This window comes from Miscanthus floridulus, chromosome 19 (genome assembly GCF_019320115.1).
Source record: "Miscanthus floridulus cultivar M001 chromosome 19, ASM1932011v1, whole genome shotgun sequence".
Taxonomy (NCBI): domain Eukaryota; kingdom Viridiplantae; phylum Streptophyta; class Magnoliopsida; order Poales; family Poaceae; genus Miscanthus; species Miscanthus floridulus.
Genome location: NC_089598.1, coordinates 99,693,052 through 99,700,354, shown reverse-complemented (window position 1 = coordinate 99,700,354; position 7,303 = coordinate 99,693,052). Strand labels below are relative to the sequence as shown.

Below are 7,303 nucleotides of genomic sequence, written 5' to 3'. Positions count from 1 at the left end.
TAACCGTATTAATTTAACGAACTTTGCTTTTTAAATTAAATATCACTTTAACGGCCGTATTTAATTTTACAGTATTGTTATCTTATCATGCGATCCATGTGTTTTTAGTACAAAAGTTTAGTTGTCACGTAGTAACGCATGGACACGCTACCTAGTATTATTATAATAGTGCGAATCCATAAAATAAATTATATACATCACGATCTTTTATTAATTTCATTCAAATTTGACCCATGATCGGCTAACAAACCAATCACCTCAGCCCGCAGCGGCAAAAATTTCGGCCAAAATCGTAGCCCGCGCGTTGTAACTTGCCGCGGGACTAGTTCAAGAAAAATTCCATCTCCGGTGCCCGCTTCTTGCCCCTCCGTTCTCTTCCACAAAAATCACCCCCTCTGAGATCTGCATCTTGTAGTCTTGTAAGTGGCGCACCAACCACCAACATCATGGCTACTTCATATGCCATGGAGAAGGAATACAGGTATCAATTCTCTCAGATTGTACTGGAGTACACGTACGTAGTAGAGAATTATTTCGGTATACGTCGGTTTCTAACTTTATACCATGAATGAATTATTTTGTTGCTTCTATATAAGTCAGAGAGGCCGATGGATCCAATGGGCCCGCCTTGCATTGCCGATCATATATCTCCGTTCCAACTGAATTGTCTGATTTTTCTCAAAACAAAATCTGAATTCTCTGATAAATAAATACAGTAAATCGTGAAAAGAAAACCAACCGCCGCACGTTCCGTGCTAAAATCCGGCAGCCTACGCGCGCTTGCCAAATTACACCGATGCCGCCATCCGCACGGTTGTCCAACCCTTTCCAAATCTCACGCGCGATCCACCCAAAACCTACTGCCTTGATCTCGGTTTTCCGCCGCACATGTGAATCCTACATTCCATCCATGCCCAGTCCAGCAGTCCGGCGAGCACAGACACCTCTCTGCCGGCCCCAAAAACTGCACGTCGAGCCACTGACCAGACCTCCCATCACCGCAGTAACGACGACGTTGGCTCGTTGGACGTTGGGGGAGGTGGCTCTGGGCAGCAGCGGTGGCAGTACGTGGCCGCATCAGTGGCTTGTCTTCCTTTGCCTACGGTGGTGAGTGACATGACTGTTTTCCTGTTAAGCCAATGCTTGATCGTGGATATCTGTTTGTTTTGTTCTGTATTTTTTTCCATCTAATCTATCGTGTTGATGTTCTAATGTTCCACGGGCTGATGCTTGATGGACAGTAATTTTATTATCCTGATGAGTTTGGGCTCAATCTGTTCTAGAATAATTAGAATAAGTTCAACAAACAAGGCAAGATATCATATGATTAGGGCGTCCCAAATGGTTTACAAATCGCCAGCTTACCTGCAATCTGATTGGCCACAGAAGGTAAACTCTACCGTGCTAGCGCTTCCCAAATTGCTGGTCTCGCACGGACTCCCAAATGACTCTCCGACCGCAGTCCTGATCGCTTCTCTTATAATCCGTACTTTTCAGCTTGTTTTTTCAGTCAGAACAGTGTTTTTCTCTCACAGTAAATCAGTCGGAACAGTGTTTCGACTTGTTTTTTCAGCGAAACGAACGGGGCTATATGCGCTCAATATTATATCTAATTTTTATTCTTTTTAACTTCCAGCTAGGTTAACGATTTAGGTTTTTCCGTTGAGGACGTCCTTATCATGTAAAGCTCTAGGTTTGAAACATGTGACAAGAGCATGAATAAACAACACGATTTCATTTGTCAATGATGTATAATTACTTTGGATGGACTGAAATACTGATTGCCTTCATATACGATTGTGGAGATGGTTGAACTGAAGTTTCACTCAGAAAAATTTAAACCTGATAATATTTAAATAAATTCACTGGATTTTCATTTATCTATGTAAAAACCTTGATTTAAATTCACTTAGGCACTCCTTCCTTCCTTCTTGAAATCTAATATATACATGTTGGAATGATTTTTTATATGATTGAGCATTTTTTCCTGGATCTAGGGTGCAGATGCAGTGGCTGCACTAGATGAAGAAGATCCACGGTCATTTTACAACAATGGATCTCGTACATGATATCTTTATGTTGGAAAAGGTAGATGTAGTACATTGTTGTTATGTCTGCTTCAAAACCCGGACCTTTTAGTTCTAGAATTTTTTTGTTACTCGTGTGTGTTGGCTAAATTAGGACGGCTAGTTTCTTGTGTACACTTACCACGCTGAGACTTTTAAACAAAGTGGTCATTTTTCATTCGCCCCTGGCACAGGTTAAACATTGTACCCTGTCTTGGTTGAATATGCATTTTCATTGTAGCTACCACAAATGTGCATGCTGCTATATGGCTACACTAATTGGTCCTTCCAATTTGTTGGGACCAATGTGATAGGTCATACACTCATCATACTATAGAAAAAATAGAATAGCTAATGGAAGTTGCTATACTTGAGGTACCTGAATTTTTAGGAATTTTTCAGGCAACAATCTTATACAATTAATTAGTACAATTAAAAAGATAACTCACAAGAGAAAATTTACAACCTTTTGCTATAGCCAATTAATGACAATATTACATGTTGCCTGAGAACAAAAAAAATCAAGCTCCTGGAATATTTTAAGTGTTAATCAAGCTCCTGGAATATAGCAGAAGTGTTTAACTAATTTCAAAGTTGTTGTGCATATGTGGCTGTATGGAAATGAAACATGCTTCATTACACGTGAAACAAAACCATATACAACCCCTCAATTATTACTTGGTCATCAACATCAGTGTGCACATAAATTATTTTTTCTTGTGTAATATGTCTATTATTTGAAGCAATTTATTCAGTGAGGCTACTGTTTGAGGTATACTTCTCTCATGTGAAATCACATCTCATCAATTTGTGGTTCTAGTGCAAAATGATTCATTCCATTCCATGTCAGATTCATTGGATAGATGTTCAATAATGCAAATATTGGGCATTAATGGGTCAGAAGAGACATTGAGGGAACCACAGATGTCTAATCATAATTCATGACCTGTAGTACCATGACTACTCATTATGCAAATTTATTTCTTCAATGGTTTGTGTTCCACTATTTTTCTATTATGTTTAATTATACAAGTTATTCTTATGTTCATTGAATTTCTACTATGATAGCAATTTATATCTAGGGTCTTTATTGGGATGGCCTGCGTATATAATAGTATAATGAAATTGCACAAATGAACCGACAATCTGTACGTGATCTGATGGTTAATTAACCATGTTTCTTTTTCTTGGTTTAATTGGGCAGATGACCAGACGAGATACATTGGAGGCAATTCTCATGTTGTGACTGTAGTTCACTTTTGGTCTATAACTGCAAAAATATTAACATGTTTTTTTTATAATAAGGTCCCATTTGGCATGGTTCCAAATAGCTCTAGCTCTTTGCTTTCTACAGTGCATAGGAGCCAGAGCCAACAAAGCCAAAAATAGTGGTTTCACATGCTCCTAATTCGAGGAGAGATAAAAATGTATGCTTGCTATAGTGCACGGAGAATCAAAGTCGGAGCTGGAGGTAGCCAAAGCTCTACCAAATGGGACATAAGTCTCGCACAACATATTGTGAAAGTGTCTTAGTTTTTGTTGCTTTATTATTATTATAATTCCTTTTTTGGTGTTGCTGGATACTAATATTTTGTCGTATCCCTAGCCGCCTTGTGTGTATGCGCTAAAGTATGAAGAATGCATGGCCACAAAGCTATAGAGCATACATATATAGTCATTTTTTTCTTGTCGAACACTTTGTGAATTCATATGTTATATGTAAATGGTGTATACGATGGTTCATGCTATTCTAAATTTGGCCACAAGCGTTTTCCAAATCACCAAAATCTTTCAAAAATGATTTTTTTTTAAAAATTATGTCAAATATTGTAAGGCCGTATTGAAACGGCTTATTTTGTGGCCTTCTTGTGCATTTTAGAACATTGTCTCTGCTCACTTAGAATTAAATTTTTGATCTCAGGATAATTTTGTCAAAAAATTATTTATTTGGTATAAAGTTTTTCGGCTGCCATACCTACCATTATATATCACAGTTTTTCTTAATAACCCACTATGGAAAGCATGTAGTTGCAGAATATATGATTTAAAATTTGAGGAAAGGCTAGACAACGATAATTATGGAGATTTGCTCAACAATGTCAAATAAATTCTATTGATCTCCGTTTCAATATTATGTAGTTTTTGTTTTTTCAGTTTTTCTTCCCAATCCTACTTGGTCCTCTTGTGATCTCGCAACGTCTATAGCGTCTTGAGTTGTGCCAACATTTTCAAAGTGGGTTCCGACATCTACATGACCATTTGAATCGCCTACCCGTTGTTGCTCAGATATCATATGAACAACATGACGTGATTGCCTATTTGGCATGACGACATCTAGTGCGATATCCTTGTCGTCCATGAATAGAAAGGTCCACATGTATATGTTCTTTATAACACTTTAGTTGTATCATTATTTTGTGTTACTATAGGATGTATATTTGTCACATATTAAATATGTTCCATTTATGTGTTACAATATAGTACCATTTTGTAACATTTTACTTGTAACATTAATTTTGTGTTACTATAATCATTGTCAGTAACACATTTTTATAGAACAAGTGTTTTGTATTACAAACAACATCTGTAACACATAGTTTTGTATTACTACGAACTTTCTTTGGAACACATTGATGAACGTGTCAAAAAATGTGTTACAATATCCATGTTTCACTACTGTAAACTTGAATATTTCTATGTGTGTAAAAACCCACGGAAAAATTTGAATACCCACGGAAAAATATTTTTCTGACGGTGTACCGTCAGAAAATAACACACAGAAATAGAATGACAGAAAAATCGAATTTTTCTGTGGGTTCACTGTCAGAAACAATTTTTCTGTGGGTCTCACACGCACAGAAAAATTGTGTTCGCCCAGATTAAAACTAATTTTTCTATGCGTTAATCCACACAGAAAAAAGAAATAAACCCACAACAAAAACATGTTTTTTTTCTGTCGGTCTAGGTGAACTCACAGAAAAATTTATTTCGCCCAGATTAAAAAAAATATTTCTGTATAGCCAGCCTCACAGGAAAAAAGAGTTAAACACACAAAAAAATTATTTAAAAACAATAGCAACAACATATTAAAATATATATTTTCCATACAGTAATTTCTGTGCATGACCAACAAGGTTTTATTCAAATAATACACAAATCAGTAGTTCATCATGAATGGAGTCAACACTTATGTCAGAAATAGAATCAATCTGATCTATCAGCACATATATCATATATACATATATGATATCTGGTCATCTACATGTTCAACATGAATACTACAATGAATTCATAAATATGGATATCGAAAAAGAAACCAAACTATTTTTTTTTATTCAACCAATTGTAAACTGCTTCACCTTGCACTCCATCTCTACCTGTAAGAACAGTCAAATGAAATCATGGTGAAATCATGGTGAAACCAGGTTGCCGATTGAAATTGCTCTAGGGAAGAAAAGGCCTGAGAAGCCTATACAAGCTGTTAAGCTAGCTTCAGAGGTTGTACTTGTCATTAGGTCCAGCGTGTCTATCCTAACTCACTGAAAAGAATACAAGAAGGATGAAGAAAACCATTTAAAAGAATTTATGGGCCAGTTATCTGTAAGTAAATCGATACCTTCCATATCTATTTGGTACTTTTCATAATTCATTGTATCAAATCCTAATAGCTAAATCTCAAGGTTGATTGACTTCTACAGACCAGGTTGGCAATTGATGAAAATGATAAGCCAAGAAAGGAAGCTTCACTCATCCTAGTTAAGCAGCAAACAGAACAAAATATCTTAAATTGCTATATCTACCTAAATGGAAATGAAAACTCACAAAATATTCCACTGATTGGGGAGGCTGGAGTAGTGGAGGTGGAGCGGCTGTAAGGCCAGCAGATCAAGATAATTCATGGGAAGTGCATGCTAAGGTGCAGGACAATTCTACTGATTGGGGAGGCTGGAGCACTAAGAAGCCAACAGGCGAGGCAACTGTATCTGGACAACCAGCTAAAATGGATACTTGGGTTGATAAGGGTGCTAAAATGGATTCAGATGCAGGTGATGATAATTGGGAGAAGTCGTCCAGCACTCCTGAGGCATCAAATAAAAATGACCTGAAGGGTCGAGATGGCGACTAGAGGGGGGGTGAATAGTCCTTTTTAAAACTTAATCACGTTGGCTAACCGAAACAAGTGCGGAATTAAAACTATCGGTCTAGCCAAGACTATACCCCACTATATATGTTCACTAGCACCTTGCAAAGATAACAATTATGCAACTAAGGTGCCGGGCTAGCTAGAGCTCTCCTAAACAATTCTAGGAGCAAGGTCACACAAACCTATGCCACTAGTACTTTAAGCAACAAGGGAGCTCCTACACATGCTAGTAAGCAAAAGCACAAAGCCAACTAAGCTCACTAGCAAAGCTCAATAACAAGGCAACCAATGCCTAATTAGAGAGCGCAAATACTTAGCTACACAAACTAAGCAATGTGACTAACAAGGTTACTAAAACCAAATTAACCACTCAAGGGAGCTACTTCTATGCTACACAAGCTAGAAGGTAACTAGTGAGCTACACAAGCTAACTAATTACAAGAGCAACTACACAAGCACAATGTATGTGAAAGTAATTACAAGCTTGTGTAAGGGGGTTGCAAACCAACGGGAAGAACAAAGTTGACACGATGATTTTTCTCCCGAGGTTCACGTGTTTGCCAACACGCTAGTCCCCGTTGAGACAAGCTTCAAGGTTGCCGCCGGTCCCCTTGCTAGTGGTGACTCGCAAGTCACACTCTCCCACGTGGAGTGCTTACCACAAGCTCTAGCACTTGACCCAGCCGGACCACTTGTCGCCCTTCGCGTCTCGCTTTACTAGAGTTGCTCTTCGCGGCTCCCGCGGGGCGAGCACAATGCCCCTCACAAGCACTTCTCCAGAGCGCCGCACAAGCTTCTTGCGCGCTTCGACGGAGACCACCACCAAGCCGTCTAGGAGGTGGCAACCTCCAAGAGTAACAAGCACCACCGGCTTGCAACTCGATCACCTAGTGCCACTCGATGCAACCTCACGATGCAATCGCACTAGAATCGCTCACTCACACAATCGAATGATCACTATCAAGTATATGTGTGATGGAGGGCTCCCAAGCACTCACAAGCATGGACACTAAGTCCCTTGAGGTGCTCAGCACCAGCCATGGCCGAGGGCCACTTCTATTTATAGCCCCAATGGCTAAACTAGCTGTTACCC

General features: G+C 38.7%; 1 long non-coding RNA gene across 2 annotated transcripts; it reads left to right on the top strand.

Annotated features, from left to right (window-relative positions):
• Nucleotides 1–380: 380 nt before the first annotated feature.
• Nucleotides 381–3,529, top strand: LOC136527144 (uncharacterized). Of its 2 annotated transcripts, none has more exons than XR_010776693.1 (3): nt 381–481; nt 1,998–2,088; nt 3,271–3,529. It is a non-coding gene; the product is annotated as an uncharacterized lncRNA (long non-coding RNA). The 2 variants fall into 2 exon arrangements; XR_010776692.1 differs by lacking the exon at nt 381–481 and adding an exon at nt 815–1,107.
• Nucleotides 3,530–7,303: the final 3,774 nt, after the last annotated feature.